This window comes from Astatotilapia calliptera, chromosome 4, assembly GCF_900246225.1.
Source record: "Astatotilapia calliptera chromosome 4, fAstCal1.2, whole genome shotgun sequence".
NCBI classification, from domain to species: Eukaryota; Metazoa; Chordata; class Actinopteri; order Cichliformes; family Cichlidae; genus Astatotilapia; species Astatotilapia calliptera.
The window spans coordinates 15,167,511-15,193,994 of NC_039305.1; the positions used below are offsets into that span (position 1 = coordinate 15,167,511).

The 26,484-nt window shown below is 37.7% G+C and overlaps 1 pseudogene; it reads left to right on the forward strand.

The window, feature by feature from the left end:
- The first annotated feature begins 2,565 nt into the window (after window positions 1-2,565).
- LOC113020784 (nuclear GTPase SLIP-GC-like) lies at window positions 2,566-18,410 on the forward strand (annotated as a pseudogene).
- Window positions 18,411-26,484: the final 8,074 nt, after the last annotated feature.

The window sequence follows — 26,484 nt, forward strand, 5'->3', positions numbered from 1 at the left end:
CTATGAACAAGACTGTGCCAGAACATGAGGGAACTGTGAAATATAAGAATAAGTATCATGAGCCATGACCTGCACAGAGACTTGAAACCTGACATGACATAGGGCGTGGAACACAGACGACGCAACACAGACTGAATGAAACACAGAGACTAAATACACATAAGGGATGATCAAGGGAAGTGGCCACACATGGGAGCACAGCTAACACACATGAACCTAAAGACGGGACAGGGGAAGTGAAACTAAAGACACTGACATTGGACACAGACTTCCAAAGTAAAACAGGAAACATAACAGACGCAGACTTGACTAGGGAATACAGCAGACCCTGGAACACAAGAAATGAAAGACTAGAAAAGATAAACTATGACAAAATCAAAATTCAATAATGACACAAAACTCAAAACACTGGGTCACCGACCCAGGACCATGACACAAGTTAGCTGCAAATTTGCAGCCATTTACCTTTTTTTTTTTTTAAATAACCATTTCAAACTATTTACATAACAATCAGGTGTTCTGCATTAAATAAGATGCCACATAAATTATTTGGGCCACTGCAAAAATAATTTCTGTCCACTATAAAGAAGAATATCACAAGCCTGCAGGTCTGACAAGAGGAGATGTATCACTCCCCCTTTTTTCTACCTGGAGACACCATTAACACTGCAATCTGCCTTTGTTGGCTTTTTTGCAGCACCTGTAACATTCAGCAGTCACCTCATTGTTCTAACACACAACACAAAACTATCCACTACACTACACACTAACTACACAAGACAACACACTAACTACACACTCCAAACACGCTAAACATCACAAATCTCTCACATCTCAAAACTTGCTCTCTTTTTTCAGCTCTCTTTCTTTCTCTTTCTCTCTCTCGAAGTTTGATTGTTGTGTTCAAAATGTAAATATTATACTAAGACACTAAATAAATGAGACTGTAGAAAAAAAAACCCAGAATACGTCACCATGTGACCTGTGTCAGTGATGTGAGGGGACCACTCTTACATAGTGCAAAATACATATACTAGCAGAAGTTGTTGTAAGTGATTTTACTTTTTCTTATTTATTATTATTATTTAATATATTATTATTTATTTTAAAACGTTTTTTGTTTTCCTTTCTTTTTCTACTTAACCCCTTTAACTAATTTGAACTTTGACATACAGACAACAATGAACCGAGACAGTTTCTACATTTAACAAACATCCAGTCCCTCTCATCAAATCGTCATCAGACTCATTCACGTCTGTCTTTTTATTTTCTGTTTAATCTGAATCTTATTATTCTTTGTAATCCTGCTTATTGTTGGACTTCTCCTTTTGCCTGCTAACTTCATCCTCCATAACTGACCATTTTCGCATTAACTTTAAAAGCAGATGAGCACACATAAAATGTTTTTGTTCTGATGAATCTGTCCATATATGTAACTGCTCTACTGATCAATTTAAGGAGTTGAAAGGTCTAGTATATAAAGGAGGAATGGTTTAGCGGAAATTACAATTTATCTTTCAGTTTCGATTTTTGGTCATGGGTGATTTTGTGCAAAGAAAACTGACTGAATGGAAACTAAGTGAAAAAACAGAGACATTTGAAGGTGAATTGTTACATTTTTTTGTTTAACATATTTCATTTATTGTAGGTACATATATATATACGTATGTAACGCTAACTATGAAACATAAGAGCTACTAATAGAGCTTAAAATGTTGTTTCGTACTATAACATGATCAGCCTAAATGTTGTCCATGTTTAGAGAGTAAAATATCACTTGTGGATTTTATACTTCATACACAAAATGTGTAAGCAAGAGTAAACTGTTAACACCTTGCTTAAAACAAAGAGAATTAACATGCATTTAATTCATACACCAATGCAGAACTCCTTTAAAAAAGTATTTCTGAACTAATTTTATGAATAATCTTTATTCATACTACTAAACTGATGAGGAAAGTATGTATCATCTTGATGATCAAATCGAGAAATTGATCCCAAGAGCTGGACCTAGAGTGAAATTAATTAATTAAATCCTTTCACATTTGTTACTTTTCATCTGAAAAATGTCACTTAGGGTAAATGCTTACAGGTGAATTTGTTTTAGAAATATTATGGTGTGCTAATTACATTAAATTTCAATATGTCATTTTATGGTGGGGTGTGATTTGTGGTTTAGCACCAGGTGAGGGGTGGAGCAGCGGGTTCAGGTTACAGCGACAGGGGAGGCTGGGAGAAAGAGCTGATGACTGCCACACCCTGGTTTAGTAGCTGCTGGGGCCTGAAAAGGAATGAACTGAGAGCGGAGTGAGAGAGCTGAGCCAGTGGGAGTTGAAGAGTGTGAAGTGAAGTGTGAACTGAATGAAAAGAATTACTGAAACCTGACACAGAACTGTCTCCTTGTGTGTGTGCATCATAACGGAGATCAGGAACAGAGTGATACAGTGGTGCCCAGCTTCCCGCTACGACATGTCAAACCCGCAGAACTACCAGCCAGCTCAGGCACTAGCTCAAATGATGGCCAGCATAGCGGCCTTGCAGCAGGAGCAGGCGGCAGAGCACCGACGTCATCTGCAAGACCTGCAGGCCCTGACTGAGCGGCAGACGCAGGTGCTACAAAACTTTTTGGCTCAGTTTGGGGCCGCTGCGAATCCGCCCCCTCTGGACGGGCTGGAACTCTCCCCAGAAGACCATCATCGCCGCATGGAAGAAATATCGATGCCAGGGGAGGTAAGTGTCTCCCAAAGAGTGACTTTCGATGTTTGTTTGTTTTTTTAACTATATTATTAAATAGACTTTAGTCAAAGGGGTTGTACATCAAATAAAGAAATGGTCTGCTTTCTAAGTATCTTGTTATGTGTATTTGTACTCATATTTTCATCAATCCAGTTCTTTTTGTTTATAGAAAGGTGCTGTTATATTTGTTATTTCTGCTGCACTCTTGACTAGCTCTCTCTTGAAGAAAAAAATCCCAGATAAATCCCAGTTATATACCAGTTACTTTGCCAAAAATTGATTGCAACAGCTATTTTGTAGTGATGTGTCGGTCGCGAACGGAAGTGAACAATGCGAGCCGGCTCCTTATCCGGTCGTTAAGTCTGACGTCACTAGCCATGTCTGGGCCTAAACTCCACTGCAGGTCCATATATCAAACGATCACTATGGCATTACTGAGAGTTGAAAAACTGTCTAAAGTCTTTCATCTTTAATAACATGATCAGCGTTCTGCTCTACCAGGTGTAACAATTGAGTTTACATCCAGGCATCCATGAAAACGGAATTTATGACATTTAACGGAGTTAGAAGTTAGCAGGAAGTTAGGTGGATTCTGTTCATCTGAATGTAGCGTTTTCAGTGGGAGAAACGTTTTGTCACTCATCCAAGTGATTTGAATTTAGATGTGTAGAGTTAGAAATGCTACAGAAAGTGTTGAAATTAATCAGTGGCACATACCAAGGTTTTTTTTTTTTGTTTGTTTGGGGTTTCTTTAGAATAAAGAAGTTCAGTCAGGAGAACAACTGAGATAATCCATCCACAATACGAGGTTAGTCATTCATATACTGCTGCATGGGCTGGGCTGTAGTTACATCCCAAAGTCTTAAAACCTGAGCTTAAATAAATGATTAGCGGTAATAAAAGCCGAGGGAGGTCAACAGTGATCACTGACTGTATTAGGAGCTTTTTGAGATTAAATAGAAGAAAATACATAACATTAAACATGTTAACAACACAAAAGCCATATTAAACAGACTACTTTAGGCCCAGAAGTAGGATTGGGAGCCATGGGGTTTTTTTTTTTTTTCTTTCTCTCACCCTCTCTCTCGCACTTTTTTTCCGCTTCACTCCACACGCAAGCCTTGTGCTTTGCGCTGGGAAGAGAGGGGAGGGGTGGTAGTTACACTCTCAGTAGCACAGGAACAGAGCAGGAGGGAGACAGAGAAAGAGAGCCATGGACAACAATGTCACATTAGAAAAGTAGAGTAATGATCCACAACTATTTTCAGTTGCGGATGATAAAGGATTCAGAAAGTTTATTCATGCAGGCCCAAGTTGAAATGTAAATGGTTGGTTTTTGTATTATATGATTTATTTATTACATTTTATGTGGAGTGAATGAATAAAAGTATATTTACGGTGGCTGCTAGAGACAAAGCACATACAAACCCCGAAGCATTTACAAACTCCAAAACACGTGCAAACTCCTAAACGCGCAGTGTTGAGCTTTTGTTACCTAGTGGCTACACAAGCCAGCAAGTACCAACAACTGGATTTGGTGTGTGGTAGTAACAGGTAAATGAACTTTTTTTTTTTAATTATTTGAAAATATATGAGTGCTTGTGTATAAATACACAAAAGTTACACGTATGCTTTCAATTGTGTAATCTAAGTGATCTAGGTAGCTCTGTTTTTGAAGTTCAGTTAACGCTAGAAATGTGTTTTGGAGTTTGTACATGCTTTGTCTCTAGAGGCCACCGTATATATTTATATATAAACATATATAAATAAAACCACTTTTGTTTTGTTTTTTACATTAGTAATTCCTTTTGTGCATAATTTTATATTGTTGTTAATAATAAATTAATTAAAGCAACAAAACAACCTGAAGAGCCGGTTGGGAGCCAAAAGAGCTGGTTCTCTAAAAAGAGCCGGAAATCCCATCACAACTACTTTGTGATAGGAATGATCTCTAAATTGATATTGTTTGTAAAATATGATTGACCTATTTTTGACCAATTTTAAGTCAACAAGTCATTTATAACAGCTTAAATTCAGTGCCAAGGTAGTTATCCCCGACAGAATTTGTTTTCCCCGGATCAGGTGAATTTGCTTGGTGGGGAGAGCGGATCCAATTAACTTCGCCTCCGTAACGATCAGAAGCTGAAACCTGCAGTCAGCTGAGACTGAAGAAGTCACTTGGACGAGTGACAAAACATTCCTCCCACTGAAAACAGTCCAGATGAACAGAATCAACTTTTTGGGATACTAGTTTCTCTTTCTTTGTTACTCCCGAATTCATCAAAGAGGCAACCTGGCTGTCTGTGTAAATGCTGATGCTTTCAAGTGTCATAGCAACATTTACTGTAATCGAAGAAAATGTCCCGATTTCGACTCGGATTTGTTTGAGTAAAATTATCCATTTGTGTTAACTGTAAAAGGGATACTGTAAAGTTACTATATTTAAGCTACAACTAGATGTGCTACAGCCTTATCATTTTATTATTTCTGTCCTTGCCTGGTTTTAATTAATAATCCAAAGAAAAAAAAACTCCCAAAACACTAACAGGTCATGAAAATTCATTCAGACTTAGCAATTTGATGATTCATCCACCTTAATTATTAAAAAGCATCAGTATCTGTATCAGAATCTTTGAATTCATGAATATCCTATTGTGCCCCCCTCCCTGCACACACCACAACACCGCAAAAACCACACCTTCCCACACATTGATAGCATTATTCAGAAAAATTCTTTAACTTTTATGCTGATTTGGATTTGCAATATTTTTATTGTGTTAGGAAGAGCCAAATACAACTCAACCACAAAAGGAATCAGTCAATACTTCTGGTCAAGTAAGTATAAAAAACTGTTTCATGACACTCCTCTTCAGTATCTGTACTGCAAGTTACATTTTTAAGTAAACATTTTACATAGCTTTGCACTTAGCTTTACCTACTCTGCAAACAAAACTATAAAGAAACAGCTGATGTCGATCAGGTAGGGATTACTGAAATTCAGATAATGAACCAGCAGGCTTTCCTTCATTCATACAGTGGGATGCAAAACTTTGGGCAACCTTGTTAATAATCTTTATTTTCCTGTATAAATCGTTGGTTGTTACAATAAAAAATGTCAGTTAAATATGTCATATAGGAGACACACACAGTGATATTTGAGAAGTGAAATGAAGTTTATTGGATTTACAGAAAGTGTGCAATAATTGTTTAAACAAAATCAGGCAGGTACATAAATTTGGGCGCTGTTGTCATTTTATTGATTCCAAAACCTTTAGAACTAATTATTGGAAGTCAAATTGGCTTGGTGAGCTCAGTGACCCCTGACCTACATACACAGGTGAATCCAATAATGAGAAAGAGCATTTAAGGGGGTCAATTGTAAGTTTCCCTCCTCTTTTAATTTTCTCTGAAGAGTAGCAACATGGGGGTCTCAAAACAACTCTTAAATGACCTGAAAACAAAGACTGTTCACCATCATGGTTTAGGGGAAGGATACAGAAAGCTGTCTCAGAGATTTAAGCTGTCCGTTTCCACAGTTAGGAACATATTGAGAAAATGGAAGACCACAGGCTCAGTTCAAATTAAGTGGCAGACCAAGAAAAATCTCAGATAGACAGAAGCGACAAATGGTGAGAACAGTCATAGTCCACCATTTGTCAGACCAGCACCAAAGACCTACAACATCATCTTGCAGCAGATGGAGTCACTGTGCATCGTTCAACCAATTGGCGCACTTGACACTACGGTATGAAAAGGAAAAAAAATAGAACGCATAATGGACAGGTTTTTGACGGGGCATCCACACAAATGCAAAGCAGGAGATGAAGCATCGCCAAATATGTTTCAAGCCAAAGACTAGAAAATATGGTGATGCATATCATCCCTTTGACTTCACCTGCACAAGGGCCAAGGTAGGTCTCCTCTGCAGAATTGGTTTTCCCTGCGTCGGGAGCACGCACTGGGCTCACATCACGGACAAACAGTATGCCACATTCTTGATTTTTAATTCACAACCATTTTTCTAATAAAACAAAGGGGGCCTAGCAAAAAAAGTTTGGGAACCAATGCACTAAAGTGACCTGAGTCAAAGTAAAGCCAGTCACACAAGCCTAGAGACCAGTCTGTGACTTAAAATCCTTACAACCACCAACCACTAAACAATAGTGATGGTAAATTTGATTCCTTTTAGTGAATCGAGTTTGAATGAGTCACTCACCAAAATGAATCGGGTGTTTTGAGTCATTTGAGTCACTGAGTCAGTTGCTAGGAGAGTGCAAAAAATGTACATTTTCATGCAAACTTAATTTGTTTGTCTTTTCATGTAAACCCTATTGCTAAGATGAGTGATTGAAAAAGAAAAACAACTCTTTTATAGAGCAAAAAAGAGCAAAAAATAAAGATTTGTAAAGGGAACATTTATTTTTATTTCAATGAAATTTCTGACAGATAGAAAATGAAATGTGAATCAACAAAATCTAAAATATAAATAAAAATGAATAAAATTCACAGATTACTGTGTTCAAAAGTACTAGTCCACTTCAAAATTAATTGTCCCTTACAGATTGGCATTGAGGAAAATAAGCTCCCCAACTTTTCCAGGGCTGAGACGGTTCCTCCTGTCTGTAATTATTTGTCCTGCCTTTGAAAAGATCCGCTCTGATGGAATGGAAGTTGCCACTATGCAGAGTCTCGTCTTCATAATATCGCAGGTTTTTTTTGAAGACAGTGGTATGGGACTTCCACCATTCCAGGGGGTCAGATGTTCGGGGTAGGAGAGGTTCTGACAGGAATCCTTTAATCTCCAGCATTGCCTCTGTGAAGGGGTTTTGGACTCCTGGCCTCAGTGATGCAACCCGCTCCTCAAAATCGGCCCAAATCACAGGCACTGTCTCAGTGGAAGTACTGGCCTGTGGGACACCCTCTCCTTCCTCTGTGCTGGGTGTTGCCAGTGGCAGTGGTCTTAAGGACCTTGATGCAGCTCCCACAACTCTTGTTACAGCATCTTCTGCATGTCTATCATGTAAAAATGCATGCTTCTTGAACCTGGGATCCAAAAGTGTAGCATCTGCAAGCAGGCTCACTTGTTCGATCCCCCCCAGCTGTTTGACAATTTCTGCCATGAGGATGTCTACCATGTTGCGGATTGGCTGATAGATGGAAGGACTTCTCTGTCTATGTGCAGTAATCCTCTGCAGCCCTCTTGCCATTAAAATGGCTTTTGATCCAGTAACAAACCTGTTGAGGAGAAATAAAGGAAAGACTATAGTTCCATGCGTTTTAATGCAGTTACAGCCCCTGCAGTGCAGTGCATTAAGCATACATTGTCATATAAAACCATTTTACAGTTTACATTTAATTATAAGCTGTTGTAAGAAACATCTTAAATGCTATTATCTGGGAAAGAATTGAAAAATGTGTTTAGGCAAATGTAATGACACAACATGAAATATATACATGTATTATGACACTATTTTAACATACCTTTCGGCACTCAGTTTCACAGTCACTTCCTCAAAAGGCTGCAGGACCTCACAGGTTTTCTTGACCATCTCCCACTCTTCAAGTGACAGGGTTTGCAGCTGTGGATTTACCAAGGCCAGGGTGGAAATGAGGGGATCCTTCACTTCTGCAATCCGCTTCAGCATGTAATAAGTGGAATTCCACCTGGTTGGCACATCTTGCTTCAGTCGTAGTTGGGGCTGTCCCATCTGCTGCTGTGTCTCTCTCAGTTTAGCAGAAGCCACTGTGCTGCGGCGTGTATATTCAGTTATTGCTTTTACCTTTCTAATAATTTCTTGAATTTGAGACTGCTGGATTCCCTTTCTGACAATTAAATTCAAAATGTGTGCAAAACAATTTAGATGGTTCCAGTGCAGAATGTCACCCACAGCCTTCTTGACATTGGCTGCACTATCACTTACACATGCAACTATCTTTTCCATAATGGCCCATTCAGTTGCAATCCTTTCCAGCTCTCTAGCCAGGTTTTCAGATGTATGGTTGTCTTTTAATTCAAAACAGTCCAACAAGTTTGACTGCAGCTTAAACTCGGCCACATAGTGGCATGTAACAGACATGTAACTTGTTGATGTGCTGGAGGTCCAGCAGTCAGTTGTTAAGCACACAGCAGTTGCTGTCTTGATTTTTTCCTGAACATCAGCTCTTATCTTCTGAAACAAATCGGGCATCAGCTGTCTGGATACTGTACTTCTACTGGGAAGAACATATGAAGGATCAAGTGCCTTGGTGAATTCCCTAAATCCTCTGTCATCAACGATTGAAAAGGGCTGAAAATCTTGGGCAATCATTTTAACCAGAGCCTGGTCAACCTTGCTCTGCTGAAGTGGCATCATGGGCCTTGACACAAATGCTCCCATGTAAGACTGCCTCTGTCTTCTTTTTGCTGATTGTTGTCCTTGCCCTGCTGTGTGTGTGCTTGTATTTTCTTGCTGAGTACTTGTTGATGTGCTGCTGGAATAAACAGGTAATGTGACCGCTGTTGATAATGCTGCTGTTGAAGATTGTTTCTCCTGCTGCTGGCCGCTAGGTTGTCCAATGGTAGTAGCTGGGTTTTGACTGTGCTGTTGTTGTAGCATAACTGTGGGGTGCTTGCTACTGAGATGTCTTCTCATATTTGATGTACTTCCCCCTCGAAAAGACAAAACTGTCTTGCAAATGTTGCATTGTGCGTGTGTTGCACTTTTCATTTCAAAATGCATCCAAATATCGCTTCTTCGATGACTATCCATTTTTCCTCGTATCATTATTTCGTACTGCCGGCAAACAACACCGTAGTACCGCCCCCTTGCCCCATACACGTGGAAAAAAACACAAACACCTTTAGAATTTTCTGTTTTTTTATTAGTAGTATTTTCCTCAAACACGTCACATATATATTTTCTTATCTAAATAATTTAGTGAAATAGCGAATTTCTAATTATTTAACTTACATTATTGCAGCAGCAGAATGCGAGTCTGAGCATTTTTATTTTTTTAATAGTGGTGGAACTGAGTTCATATATTTTTTCCTTAAGTCTGCTTATGATCTTTTCAAAAAAACAAAGTGTAGACTGAATGTTATACTGCGTCAGTCAGACTATCGGACTTCGTCTTCAGTGAAGGAGCGACTCTTCCAAGGTAACACCCTCTGAGTTTCAACAGCTGATAACCGAGAGCGAGGGGTGAGTGTGTCTTATGAAGCACGAGGGTCCACTGAGCTGTGTACCAGGGTGAGTTAATGTTGGTGAGCCAGGAGGGAGGGGGTGAGTCCTGAGTGATTCGCTTACTCTACGATTCAGCACAGCAAGGGAGGGGGTGAGTAACTCAAATGTGCTGTTAGCATGTTAGCTGAGCGATGCTACAGTGAACCAAGGAGCTATTTTCTTGATGTGAGGTTTCTACTCAAGGTTTTTTCTTCCAGTTCAGAGCAGAAATGCTTTTGTTAAGAAACTGGCTGTTGTTTTTTTTCCCCCCACAATTTTAATTATAAGCTAGATATATTTCTACTAATGGAATTAGTTTGCTAACAGCAACAGGGATGAGTCAGTGAGTCAGTTGGGCTTGTGAATCATGATTCACGAGTCAGTAAAGTGATTCTCGAGTACTGAACGATTCGTTCACGAATCGAACATCACTACTAAACAACTGATGTAGTTACCTGATACCTAATACACATTTTACCTTAACACAGGGGTGGGGAGCGCCAGACCTCGAGAGCCGGTGTCCTGCAGGTTTTAGATATCACCCTGGGTCACCACATTTGAATCAAATGATTACTTCATTACCAGGCCTCTGGAGAACTAAAAGAAATGTTAAGGGTGTAATTTAGTCATTTAAATTAGCTGTGTTGGATCAAGTGCAACTAAAACCTGCAGGACACCGGCTCTCAAGGCCTGGAGTTGCCTACCCCTGCCCTGACAGCTGGTGGTTGCCATTGATGGGGTGGTCACCAACTGTTCTCAAGGTCTGTGTCACTGGCACTGAATGAGGCTGGAAAGTTGACTCATGTAATCATGTTTATTAACAGGTAAGAATATGAAAGTTTTCCATTTTTTTAATCGCAGTTTGCTAAAGAACAAACTGTTTCTGTACAGTTGCGATGGTTTCCTGTATAAGTTCAGATATGCATACATGTGTAGTAATTTAATTTCAAATACAAAAGTCAAATATTTACATTTATCCTCAGGATTTGCCATCCATAAGTGAAAAAGGTGAGAAAAATTGGTCTCATTCTCATATTAATACATCTGATGTATTTATTTTTATCATTTTTGCAGCATCTAAAATACACCGTGATCACAATTTTCAATCTTGAAAGATTTTTTTTTTTATCCAATAAGGAAAGAGAAACTCAGATCATTTTCAGGGTGAGTCCAGCCAATGGCAACCACCTCCTAAACGACAATACAACTGTGCAGCAGGATCACAGTCAGGTATATGAAAAGTACTAATGTGCATTTTTTTTTTTATATAATAGCTATAGTATGAACTTGTAAAATCCACACTCTTTACTTTTTTTGAATATCAGTGGGCCACATTTTGCATTACACTGCTTCCTGTTTCCTACTAATTAGATTTTACTTTCACTTTGACAGAAAAAGAAATACTGTTTGAGGTCAAAGAGATAATGAGACATGTCAGTGAAGGACTACATGGCCGTGACAAGCTCAAACTTTTCCTAAAGTGAGTAATAAAGGTTTCCTTTTTTTTGTTGGACATTGTTCCAACCAGTTCCAAAAAAGTTAGGACAGTCTGTAAAATGAAAATAAAAACAATATTCATGAAATCTCTTACTCTAATATTTTATTGACAACAGAACACAAAAACATATCAAATTCCTAAGCTGAGAAAATGCACCATTTTAAGAAGTAATTGGGTAATTTTGTATTTGATGTCACTATGTCTCAGAAAGGTTAGGAAGGCAAATTTTAAAAAAAATCTAGAAAGTAAGTGTTTGCAAAAAGAAACAGTTGGAGGAACATTTTGCTGTAATTTGGTATAAAGATTTAAACTCTGTCAGAGCTCAACATGGAGCTGTGATTCAGTTCATTCCATTGTTAAGGTGAATTGTACCAGAATCCATCATTTCACACTTCAGAGGTAATCAGTAGCTTTTGAATACTGATTAATATTTCATGTTTTTCCACACATGTAGTCTTCAGAGACGTGAAATTATAAATATCAAGTCTAAACATTGTAATAGTTTTTTTTTTAAACAAATTTTCAAAAAGAAATCTCAATCATCCAGGTAAGTAGATCCCATTGGTTGGTCAGTGGTTGTTGATAAATGGTCATGACAATTTGCATATTAATGATTAAGGAAGTGACCTCACAGCCCATTGTTCATTCAGTGGGCTAGTTTATAAGGCTGAGGAAACCTGCAGTCAGCTGAAACTGAAGAAGTCACTTGGATTAGTGATGAAACGTTTCTCCCACTGAAAACACCAAGTCCAGATGAACAGAATCAACCTTTTGGAAATCTTTCTGATTTTCCCACATTTTAAGTTTAATGTTCCTAAGAATGGGTGAGTTAATCCATATTTAAACTCTTTCAACAGGGATAAAATCAAGGATTTTGAGACAGAAAAGAGACACCTGGTTGGTGTCTTTGGTAGAACTGGGGCTGGAAAGAGCTCTTTAATCAATGCCGTCATAAATAAGGAGGGCCTGTTGCCTTCTGGAAGTGTCAGTGCATGTACCTCAGTAATGATAAAGGTGGAGGCTACCAATGGATCAAAGTATGAGGCACACATTGAGTTCATTACAAAAGAGGTAGAATGAAATATGAACATGATGATTCTTAAAGCAAATTTATGTGTTACAATCTAGCTGCAAAAACTGCTTTACTAAAATTAAGATGTTTTTTGTTTTTTTGGAAGGATTGGGAAGATGAGGTGCGATCACTAAGACAGGTTTTTGAAGACAACCACGACCATGACGACGATGATGATGACAACGATGATGATGATGATGATCTATTTGACCCTAATGGAAAGTTATCAGCGCTGTATGGAGAAGGTTGGGAAAAAAAATCCACTCTCAGCCTCATGGAGAAAGGATATTTTGTGGATATTCCAGAGTTTCTAAATTCCGAAATAAAAATTTTGAAAAGTGACTCAGTAAGTGTGCAGTACTACAGACCAAAATTAAAATTCGCTTCTTCTTCTAGAACATAGGAATACTTGCAGTTTAAAACATACATTAGATTCAAGGAAGATCAGTGTGTGGCTTATGAACATCATATAGAGAGTAGTAGGAAGTCACTAAAGCAGCAGTTAGCTGCATTAAAGCTGCATCTTTTCAGTAGGAAGATGATGTCCATGCTATCTAATGCCTCCCTATTTGGAAAGTGTAGACAGAGACAAAGCATCGGTGAAGGAGATGATGCAGCAGTCTATTGCTAAGATAAATGTTGGGAATATGTAGATTTTTTGTGTGTAGTTTTTTTCTTTTACTTTCTTTCTTTTTTTTTAGTGTGTAAGAATATTCAACATTGCTATCAATACATTTTTCAAGAAATGTATTGATAGCATGTATTGAGATATTATTTCTTAGTTTGATTTCCTGTCTTCTTTTCATGCAGTTTTTACATTTTTTGTTATGAGCACATACATTCAATTGTCTTGTATTCATACTGTTATTTTTTTGCAGGCTGAAGGATTGTCTGAAGAATTTGTGAAATATACAAGAAATGTGTCAAATGAGACAGAAGAAGTAAAGAGGTGGTACTGGCCGCTTGTGAAGTGTGTGACTGTCAAAGTGCCAGACAATGATTTTCTTCATCACGTCACACTCGTGGACCTTCCTGGAAATGGTGACTCTAACAGAAGCAGAGATCGTGGATTGTGGAAAGAGGTAATTCACTGAAGTCATGTCATCTTTCTTCGAAGCATCAGTTATTTATAATTTATATGCTTTTATTTCCTTTTTAGTTTGTTGCCAGTTGTTCAACTGTGTGGATTGTGACTGAAGTGAATCGAGCAGCCTCAGAAATAAAAGCCTGGAAGATCCTGGAAGGTGCCAGTAGCCTGCTGGGAAATGGTGGCGAGTGTCAGCAAATTCATTTCATCTGCACCACGTCAGATAATGAAAAACCAGATGATATGTAAGTCAAATATGCCAAAAGTTTGGCACAGATGCACACGGTGACCATATACTTCACTTTTTTTTTTATTTTAAGAGTGAGGATGTCCTTTACAACAGAAGCTAAATTCTCCCATTGTAGTAGGCCACTCTTTCAGAAAAATGACAAATTAATTTAAGAACTATTATGTATCATTTTAGAGGTATGCTAATATTACTGTTAGAGTGAATTGTTGAATGTTGCCATTTTTATCCTTGTCATCTCTACAAAAGGAATTCCACTGTCCCCCTCCCCAGATTTTCAAGGTTCTGGGTGGGGGGCTGTAGTCTTTTATTATAGACACATCCTTGTGAGGGTTTTTTTTGATGTAAGCTTCCTGCCCAGCAGGAGGTCTCACACACACACACACACACACACACACACACACACACACACACACACACACACACACTCTCTTACTTACATACAGAAGTTCACACATTCACACATATACATACAATGCCTTGTCTTGGAACCATGTGGGCGTTGCTTTGCTGTGATGTGTTTTGTGTGAACCGTTTCTCAATAAAAGGCAGCGGGAGGAGGCCAGATTTGGGGTCATTTTCGTGGTGGACACAGACGAGGCCTCCCTTGCAAGGAAAATCGATCGATCGCTGACTGTCTTGTTTTCTTCATGATGAATAAGTCTCTAGAACTAGCGGGGCTTGTGGAAACACAGACCCAACAATTACTTCTTTTTATCTAATACAACATTATTAGACATTATTAATATTACATTCTATCAGATATAACTCCTAATATCATGATATATGATGAATATTATTCTTAAAAATATGTTTACAATTATAAATTTAAAAATTTATGTATATCTGTTTTAATAAGTTTCTAATTAGATAAATACTGTGGTGAATATTTAATTAACAAAGTCTGCAGACACAGTTGGCTACAATCAACACTCTTTACTATCATATGCATGAGAGAGTACACACAACAAGGCTCCGTTATGCAGTCCCTGAAACAGAAGTGGAGCTCTTGCTCCTTTATGTATTCTCAAGAAAATGCAGGAAGTTACAAACTGATCATACCACACATCACGCAGCTATGAAACCTAACTGAACAATGGGTATGTTGTTGGGTGCTCTTGGCATTATCAGCACCTGCAAAGGGAGTTATTTTCTTCAACTACTGAGGCTGAAATAAGTTCATCTAGTTTTAGAGTGTTCGGTGGAAGTTTCCATTACAGTGCCACAACTATGCACATAAATGCTTACACCTTAAATGAGAATAATCTGAATTTTGCATTACAGTAACAATAAATTACTTTTGCATCCAATTTTTATTTCCTTTCTAAAAGAAACGAAGTCAAGAGTGCAGTGATGAAGAAATTCAAAAAGCGGAAATTAATTAAGGTAAATTTATAATCTGACAGCAAAATCTAAAAACAAATATCTTCTAAAACTGCCTCAAAAGTAAAAACTGACTAACAAAAATGTTCTCAGAATCACTTCAGTGAGGATCGTTTCAAAGTCTTCACAGTGAGCTCCAAAGAGTTCCTCAAAGGGGAGAATGTAAATCCAGATGTCAATGGTAGGTGAAGTCACTTTATGAATGAACATACAGCGACAGAAAATTTATTGCTCAGATTTATATTTCTTTTCAATTTTTTTTACAGAAATACCAAAACTTAAGGAAATTTTGAAAAATCTGAATGACGCTCGTTCAGAGACATTAAACTATGTGTCTGGAGCTCATGGGATTCTGTCTTTGATTCAAGGGGCCAGAAGTGGAGAAGTGGTAAGAGCAGGCAATAAAGCCTATTCATTCTTCTTAAAGGTCATAAAATAAAAATGTTCATAGCCACTAAAGTGTATTCATCTATTGTAAGATATCCTACCATTCACTGAAAATGTGGGATACTGGACATCATAAATCTATGTGATAATTTATTAATAGTGACTGAATACTGCTGGAGAAACTGTGGGGAAAACATGGCAGATCATTTTCATATATTTTGGAAATGCCCAATAATCCAACCATACTGGAGTGAAGTGGTCGAATCAATTTACTTGGTGACTGGTCTCAAATTAAATTTGGATTTCTGTACTGTGTATTTGGGCGATATCCCATCAGCAGCCTCCTTAAAGGACAAATATTTGATAAACATCCTGTTGGGAGCAAAAAAGCGCTTACCAGGAGGTGGCTGGAGAAAGAGCCCCCAACAAAGAAAGATTGGATAGGAATAATGGAGGAAATATATAGAATGGTATATTTTTTTTCTGGGGGGTTTTTTGTTTGTTTTTTGTTTTTTTGCTGTTTTTGTTTTCTTCATGTGGGTGACTGTCATAATTACAAAACTTTCAATAAAAAAAAGAATAGGGACTGAATAAGGAGAGATGATTTGGAAGAACTGAATAGTGTTTATTGAGAAACAGAATTTGATGAAATATTTATTTACCAATTAGACTCCAGTCAACCAATGAGGGCACAGAAATGATGGGAGTTAGGACAGGACCCCGAGAGTCTGGATTCTTGGCGTAGTGAAGATGGTAGTTTGGATGGGGCTCTGACTTAAGGTTGAGGTGAAGATGGACAGGAGGCGAGTTGCATGAATGAAAGTCTGAAAGGCAGAATGACAGAAGAGCAGATAAAAGCACAGAGAACAGAAGCTGATTGGCCTGCAGAAGGCAAAAAAAAATGATTGGACTAGAGTAATGAGGTCAATAGTGTGGGAAAATAGAACTGATATAAAGAATAGACAGAGGCAGACGAATGATGACAGACTTATCTGACTGAACTTATCCAAAACCTAATTCTCTAAAATGAGTAAAGAACAATGTTTTGTTTTACTGCTTCAAGTAATGATCTTTCTTTTATTTCAGGTTGAACAACAAAATGATCTGTATGACCTCCTTGAGGGAAAATTAAGCATCCAACTTAATGATGTTAGAAAAGCAATTGAAAAAATTACAAAAGCTTTTGAACAACGCCTAAGTGAGGGGGTTGAAAAATCTCTAAATGTATGTGAAAAAAACCTGAAGTCCTTCTTATACCCCAGTGTATGTATTTTAATTACAGTTAGATCAAAACCTCAGTACACTTTGTAACCATGTGTTTGAAAAATGAAATAGAAATTCTGTTTTGTTTCAGAAAAGGAGTGGCGGACCTTTTCTCATGACGCTAAAGTTTGTAGTTAGGAATGATGGCGTCCACAAACCAAAAAAAGGGAAACAAAAAGACCTCAACATGATATTAGCGTCTTGTTTGACTGAAAGCATTGATGAAAAATTCAGAAAGACCTTCCCGTGAGAATAATCTAATTCTGAAGAGCACCAATATGTACAACAATACATGTATACAAATCGCACTGTATTATAAGCTTGCTAACACTGCCATTATTTTTGCCACATTCAGAAACAACCTAAAATGTGGAAATTTCAATGGGGCCATTGATGCGTTTTCACTCAGCACTGATTCATTGATTGAAAAGTACAAAAATGTCGAACTGCAACTGACATTTCTGAAGACAGAGGTAAAAGAACTTCCCTAATCATTGACTTGTTAGCTTATCTGTTATTAGAAAATCATCTTTTCAATAATGTTAATTCATATTTCATGTTTCTAAGGAAAAAAACGTGAAGACAAAGCTCAACAAAACCATCCTCACACAAAAGAAATTTATCTACAACAGTTTGACAGAGACAATCAAGAATAACATGAAAGAATGCTATAAAGGTAAGAAAGATATGAATTAAGGTATTTCTATTCAACTGTGCATGACAATTGTTGTGTCCTTGTAGAAGCAGCAGCATTTACAGGAAAAGGCACCCTGAAGAGGATGAGGGACACTATTGAGAGACATGTGGAGTCAAAGAAGTACATGTTTGAAGATACAAAAAATGTCATGCTGAAGCAGTTGAACGATTTGAAGGTTTGTTACGTATGTACAAAAATGCCCAATCAGTCTTGAAGCACATATCAAACCAAAAGTTTGTCTCTTGTCCAGTTATTTTTGGATTCAATAGTTGCCTCTGTAAAAAGTAACAAAGTTTTTGATGATAAATTAGGAAACTGTCCTGACGACACTGGAGGAAACCATGAAGAAATCCATTAAACACTCACTCAAGACTGAGGCCTGCTTACTGCCAGGTAAACAAAAATATATAGTAAAGTATTTATGTTAGCATTAGGAATCCTCTCAATACAAATGGTAACAATACAAGTATAATAAATACAAATGCTTTGTTTTTAGATGTTTCAGAACATCTTGAGGTGGTGAAGAAACATTATGATGAACTTTATGGTGGTCAAGATTAAAAAAATAACCATACTGGGTAAATATTGAAATCTCACAAATTGTTCTGAGGGCTTTGATCATGAACTCTTTGTGCTGATTATGTTATGTGAAGGCTGATGTGCAGGCAGGAATGGTGGCAAGAAGGACCCAATGTGCAGACACTCTGAGACAAACTTAAACTCAACTTTATTGCTGGATAGCAAAAAAGAACAAAAAAAACTAACTAAACTGGAAAACATGACCTAAGCATAAACAAGCAGAACACACAGCATAGTAGATTGCAAACAGGAAAACACAGGGCTTAAATACACAGAGGGAGCAATCAGGGGATTAGAGACAGAAGGGAAACACAGCTGGGGCAAATCAGGGCTAACGAGACAGGGGAAGCAAAACCTGATACATTAACCTGAGACACGGACTTCAAAGTAAAACAGGAAACATAACACAGAGACGCAACGCAGACTTGACAAGGGGATACAGCAGACAGGGGAGACAGAGCAACTAAGGAACACAGAAAGCAGAACTCTAACAAAGAAACCAAAAGACTAGGTGTAAGTAAAGTTGTAGGAAATCAGCAGCTACTTCAGTCATCTCCCTGCCATTTTGCTCTTTCTGGCTTTGGAATTATTTGTCAATATATTACAGTTTGGGGTTAGGTTCAGGGTTGTTTTATTGTTGTTATTTTAGGTGTTTAACATTTTAAGCATTTCTGTGCATATTGTTGAATTCCTGCTTTGATTTTTGTCTTGATTAATTATCTCGGGTTTCCTCCCCTGATAATGCTTTTCTGTATTTTCATCCTGAAACAGTTCATTCATGTTTAGCATTTACTTTCATGTTTCCTGTAATCTTATTTCAGTAATGTCGTTATAAAAGCTGACTGATTTTTAAAAATGCTCGGGAAAGGTACTTCAGTGCTTCCTTTTTTTACCTCCTTCAGTATACAGGATTAGGATACACTGAACCCTCCTTTGTGAAATAAAGATATTTACATCTCATAATTTATAGTGACAGACAGTTGTTGAAGAACTAGGTTATAAAAACTAAGCTTGTGGCATAGAGCATTTAAATGTTAATTATAAGTGTTCTTTTCATTTTTATATTTTTTATTTTGGCATAACAAACTGTTAGAGCCACACATATGTTTTGATTATTATACTGCTATAATAATATCTCCTCCTCGACAAGGATTTATAGAGCTCTCTTGACAATTTATCAATTAATAAAGCTCACTAGTGGTCAGATTGTTTATTTTGCTTCCTGTTGGAGTCACACATCTGGATTTTTACTCCTCCACATTGTGATGCAGCTTTTATAATATTTAGTTTTCTTGCTTCCTTATGTGTACTGATTCTAAAAGAATGCATGTATTTGATATTGTATACTGTTCAATAAATCCAAAGTGCAAGCAATTTTTTTATTTTTTACATAAGATTTTTTTACCCTAAAGCCATTAAAAATTTGCATTGCAGGACCAACATGTCGTGGTGTGAAAAAGTGCTCCCCCTTCCCGATTTCTTACTTTTTTGTGTTTGTCACCCTTCAGTGTTTCAGAACAGCAAACAAATAAAAACATTAGACAAAAAAATAATACAAGTAAACACAAAATGGAGTTTCTAAATGAAGGTCCCAAAAGGTGAATTCTCTCAACAGAAACGATAACATGGAGCAAAAAAATAGAGAAAAGGAGGATTACAAAGAAAATATTGACTGATAGAGAATATTAGATTGAGATTATTGGTATGATATCAGGCAATCAGATGGCCTGTGTTCAGCAAGTGGTTTAAGCTTAATTTTTCTTCTGACTAAATATGGTGTGTTCTGTTTGCACGAGGTTGTTTGCTTTGGGTGTGTGCAGTGGGTGGAACAGGACATTGGCTTTAATGTGGCTGGAAAAAGGAGATGGAGGACATCATGTTCCCAAATCATTTGTACTTCATATTTCAAGGAATCAAAGAAGCTGTTTGCCCATGCAAATATGAAACCTGGTATAACAGGGCGTGGTCTGCGGTGCTGCTGCAGGGGTGATGGATGCACCTGCAGTGGCATCGTCAATTATGCCTCGCCGGCTTAAAGTCTGTGCTCTCTTTGCTATTATTATTATTATTATTATTATTATTATTATTATTGTTGTTGTTGTTGTTGTTGTTGGTGGTGGTGTGTGGCTGGCAGCTGGAAAGCTGAACGGCAACAGTGTGAAAAAAGTGTGCAATAAAAGGTGTTAACGAGTGTTTTGAACGTCGTCGGGTCGGGTTAATGCCACACCTGGTTATCCTAAACAAAAACTCTGAGCCACTGTCTGGCCACAGAGACTGGTACTGCAGTGTGTGTCTGTGATGGAGGGGATAGGTCTCAAAGTCAGTTCATCACAAAGGTGATCTGGTCTCATAAATGTTTGTAGGATAAGTCTAAATGTCTAGGCGCTTGGTTTTATACCCCTGTGACCATATAGGTGATTGAAACACTTTATTTCCTGGACATGACAATAATAAACCCCTTCAGTGTGACATTAAGTCACAACAGAGTTGTCTTGATGCATGCTGAGTCATCCAGGTAGGAAAATTCCAAAAGGTGGATTCTGTTCATCTGAATGTAGCGTTTTCAGTGGGAGAAACGTTTTGTCACTCAACCAAGTGATTTGAATTTAGATGTGTAGAGTTAGAAATGCTACAGAAAGTGTTGAAATTAATGCAGATACCAGAGAGTTGTGGCACAAGTGGCACACACCAAGGTTGTTTTTTGTTTGTTTGGTTTTTGTTAGAATAAAGAAGTTTCTTATTTGGATAGGCAAAAAGCTGCTGTAGATATCCTGGAGTACATACAAGTGATTTGCACACTAGTTTGACTAGACGTGGCCTAATTTTCCTCAAAACCAATGACGTCTTGCTCCACCAACACCATTTATCATGCGTGCAAACAAGTCATTATGTGTGCAAATGATTTGAACTTGTCCTATTCTGGGATATCAACAGTAATTTTTTGTATTTGGATTGCTGCCTTCCTACACTGTAAAATATAACTTGTTGTTTCAACTTAAAAATAGGGCTGCCTTAAATTTTTAAGTTAAGTCAAGAAATAGAGTTTGTTCTTGTAACACAACCAATTGTTATCTTAATGAAAAATCACATGTTGTCTAAACTTTCGTCTTAGTTTAGGTGACTGAGATTTGTTAGTCAGTTCAACTCCTTTAATTGCAACACGTTCTCACTCCCAACTCGTCAAATGTGTGACGCATGGTCAGGCTCCCTCTGCTTCACTTATCGACCCCCCTCGCGTTGAGAATTGACGTGCAGGGTCCTCTCATTGAATACTATAGAGCTCCCTAAATGTTGCTTCTTGACAACAAGAGATTGCCGCGGAAGAGCCTGTTGTCCGTATATATATTTCCAAAATCACATTGCAGTGACGTATACAGAACACAATAAATTATATAATGTAAACAACTACCTAAGAAACAGCAGATACAGCAGATAAATTAATTATAGGCTATTACTTTTGTATCGTTTATTGCATTTATGAAGGGAGTGGTGTATGCTGGGTAATGGCACAGCTAGCGACTGGGTGAATTTATTCACCCGCTTCGGCTGTTATCAGTCCACACAATCAGTGGCTTGTCTAGAAAAGTTTTGTTGGGGGGGCCAGGTAGGGGCACAGATTTGGAGAAGGGTGGCAGATGTAATTGGCAGATAATGTTTAAAAAAAATTCTACCAACCGTTAACCATAATTCAATAATCCTATAAACCTAATAACTGAATGCACTTTTAACTCTTATTAGAATGAGATTTTAACCACTATGGTGCAAAGTTTTTAGATACTGCGTTGATAAAGTACAAGAGATACAATCAGTGCTTTGTCAGTGTTTACTCAGCATTCAAGGACATCAATATTTGCATAGTATTTTTACTGACATATAGTGCACATATGTTTTGGGCAAAAACATTTTTGAATATTAAAATACGAACATTTGTAACTAACAATTGACAAATTAGCCAATTCCAATGTAAAACTTTATCTGCCTGTTAAAAAAAAGAAGATAATCTTCTCACAAACTGGTGTTTGATTTTGAAACAGGAAAAAAGTGGGGAAACAACTGATAAGACTAACATTTGAATAAAACCTGAAAGCAAGTAAATACTTTATATGCTGCCTTATGGTAAACTTTGGTAATATTGATCAAGAACAACACTGGCTGATGATGAAATACAGTCAGCTGGCATGGTGACACTGCCAGTATTAACCTGCAGGGCTGGACTGGGACATAAAATTGGGCATTTTGACTAGAGACCAGCCCACCAGGTATTAAAGCCATAAAGACTTTGAATGAAAACAAATGCTGTTGTGTCAGTGATGTACACTGTCTTGTTGGTATATGTATGGTTTCTATACATTTTACGTCAGATAAAAACTTTGGTTGTAAGATTTAGATAATTATTTAATAAAAGCTAGATATTTTAAATGAGAATAAGAAAGAAAAGTATTTCTTTGTGCCCCACCTTTCCCTGTTAATGCCCTACCTGGCCCCCTGGCAAAACTTTCCTAGACCCGCCCCTGCACAGTTGCCAGCTGTCAGCTATTTAGAAAAGGATCCTGGTGTTATTTGTCTCTCAGAAACAGTTCATAACTTCCCTTCAACTCATTCATGTCACCTAAAAGGTAAACCTGTTTCTCCATCACTTGTTCAGCTCTGATGATTCAGTAAGGACATCTCCTGGTTTCATCTTCATGTTTCCCTCTCACCACATATCCAAACCGATATCATGACCAGCAGGTTTACAGCTTTGGCTCCAGCAAACATCAGCTGATACTAGAAATTAGTATTAAATACATTCTAACAACAGCTGATCAAGCTTAAACGTGCTGCTGTTGTTTAGCGCGACATCTGCTGGTTTCCTCTTTCTGGCGCAAAGTGGGCGATAAACAAACAAGAGAGAAAAGACGATCAGCTGATCATTGATCAGTTTCATGATTGAAGTGGCCATTAACATTCAGGATAAATATTTGCCTATTGTACGATGACGGTTCATATCAATATCCAAAAGAGAAATGTTGCAAAATAGAAGAATTATTTCTAAGAAGAAGTATTAAACCAGGATCAAAATGACATCATTCAACTATTTACAGCATTTTATGTTATTTGTTTTCTTTAGTTCAATCTGCTCTAAATCTAAACGTGTGCATGTATTTGATATGGTATACTGTTCAATAAAAGAGTAAATGTGCAAATTGTGAGAGGCCTTGTTCTTGTGTTATTCTTCCAGAAAAGGTTACTTCTACATAAACACATTTTTTTTTAAAAAAATATACCACAACCTCACTTAAAAAATATAAGCCTACAGATTGTAAAACACATCCAGGCCTTTTAGTGGTTTAGTTGTGGACTGCTCTCCCTGCTTCGTTTGTGTCTTGTGATCGTTGTCATGTCTAAAGAAGAGGACTGAAACAGAGGTTAATCATACATACAAGAAAGAATTTGGTTAATGCAAATTACATTATTTGTGTATGAAAACAAAATGGAAATGGAAAGGTGGCAGGATTTAATCTTTAGTTCAGTTTCATTTTCTTTTCATGAGAAACTGAAAGTCACTCAGTCTTGTTGTCATTCCATTAAGAACATGACACTTTTTTCTGTCATTTGGAAAAAGGTTATTTTGTAACATATATTATTACATGTTTATTCATCACAAATTATAACACAAGCATGTTTTGACTATGCCTATTTATCTAAACATAGCTTTGGAAGTCAGAGCTTGTTTTTCTGTTTTGTCAATCATGTGTGTTGTTAATGAAAAAGGACATGAGAATGAATTTCTGTCAGACAGTCTTTTGCACCATCAGAGCCATACATGTCTAGCTTTTTTTTTTTTCTTTAATCTGAATCTAGTTTTCTTCGTAATCTGCTCATTTTTGGACTTCTCTTTTTGCCTGCTAACATCACCCTCCATAACTGACCAGTTGCTGTATTACCTTTAAAAAGAGCTGAGCACACTGTAAAATCTTAATTTATGATCTGTGTGTCTATGTAACTGCTGTTCCCCTTCAATTTAAAGAGCTGAAATGTCTAATATATAGAGTAGTTATGGCTTTTTAGAAATTACAATTTATCTTTCAGTTTCTATTCTTGATCATGGATAGCAAAACACACTGACTGAATGGAAACTCAGTGAATGGATAGAGACATTTAAAGATAAATTATTTCTATGCATCAGTGATGGCTACAAATATTGATACTTATATGATCTGTTAGCACTTGCATTTTTTTATACTTACTGCACAAAATGTGTAACCAAATGGAAATGTGCTAAAATTTAAAAGTTACAGAGTTATTTTAAACAAAAGCGAACACGCATTCAACTCATACATCAATGAGGAACTCGTTTAGAAAAGTATTTTTGAAGTGATTTTATAGATAATCCTTCACTTCTTCATCTGCTAGAACATAGAACATTTGACCTCGGTTTGGGTGAGATACAAGGAAGATCAGTGTGTGACTTATAAACATCACATAGAGAGCAGTAGATAGTCACCAAAGCAGCAGTAAGCTATGCCGACACTGTATCTTTTCAGTAGGAAGATCATGTCCACGCTATCTTAATGCCTCCCTACTTGGAAAGCACAGACAGAGACAAAGCACTGGTGAAGCAGATGTTGAAGTAGATGTTGGCCCAGTGTCTTGCTGAGCCAATATATGTTGGCAAAATGTTAGTGTGCTGCCTGGGAATTTCCATTCAAATTGTTTGGCACCCACCAAATAAGGAACAAAAAGTGACAATTGTGGTGGAAGTGTTCAAGAATTAATTTTTTTTGTATACAGAAGTAAAAAAAAAAAAACCCCACAGTATTTCACAGACTGGAAGTTTGGTGACTGACTTAGGTTAACATAAAACAGGAAAGTTTCATTTTACAGAGTCATGCAATAGCTGTTGCTTTAGTACACAGGTGTCGAACTCCAGTCCTCAAGGTCCGGTGTCCTGCAGGTTTTAAATGTGTCCTTGATCCATCACAGTTGATTTAAATGGTTAAATTACCTCCTCAGCATGTCATAAGTTCACCATCCTTTTCTGCTTATCCGTATCAAGGTCATGAAGGGTGAAGCCTATCCCAGCTACCATAGGGCAATAGGCAAGGTAAATTCACGTCAGATTAAAAATCTGATGCATATGATAACCACATCATCATTAACAAACTAAACTCCAGTTAACTTGATGTGAAAAGCATGTCCAAAGATGACATAACACTTGTTATGTCAAATGTTTTTTAAATCTTTCCTTCAGACACTATGATAAGTCAGTTTCTTTTTGCACAATTTCATCATACAATATCATTTTAACTGCATCCAGAAATTCTAACAGGGAGCAAAAAATCAAAGAAAAGAGGATCACAGTGAAAATATTTGGGGTGTGTGCAGTGGTGGCAGAGAACATTTGCATAAATGTGGTTGGAAAGAGGGGATGGAGGACATCATGTTCCCAAATCATTTGTACTTTATTTTTGCATGTCACAACATTTGCATATTTCCTTATGCAAATATGAAACCTGGTTATCCAAAAGAAAACTGAGTCACTGTCTGACCACAGTCTGGTACTGCAGTGTTTATGTGTACATGCAACCTCTTAGTGGTTGTAGGGGACATTTATTACATAGTGAAAATTTTACGCAACACACATACATGCATGAACTAATCATGTGATTCAGGTGTGTTGACCCAAGGTGAGATCTAAAACCTGCAGAGACACCGGCCCTCGTGGACTGAGATTGCCCAATGCCCACCCCTGGGCTAGATTGTGGTGTGGATATGTGGCCCAGGCCCATAGAAAACAGGTCTGGCCCAAATCTGGCATCAAGCTGGCACTTCTGACTGACCAGTGTCATGGCACAGTGTATGTCAACCAGGTGTGGGGCACGTCTGGCAATGATGCCACTGTTTATGAGATGGCATGGCATATCTGTCATGGTCCTGAGTCTACTGACTCAGTGTTTTGTGTTTCTTTATGCTTTTGTTTAGTCTGAGTATGTATTCTGTTATGATTTGCCATTTGTTAGGTTTTTGTTCTGTGCCTCACCTGGTCCCACTTCTGTGTTCTGTCTGTCTATGGTGTCACACTGTCTGTTTGTGAATCTGTCTGTTTAGTTCAGTGCCTTGTCTGGTTCTCTGTGTCTGAGTTTCCTGTTTTATTCTGAAGGTCCTCGTCTCATGTGAGTGTGTTCTGTTTACGTTTCCCCTGTCCCGTCGGCTCTGATTTCTCCCAGGTGTGTTGCCCTCCTGTCTCTCATCCCCTGATTACTGCTGTGTGTAATTAAGCCCTGTGTGTTCTTCTGCTTGTTGCTGGTTCGTCTGTGTTCCACGGTGTCCTGTGCCTTGTCTGCGGCGCT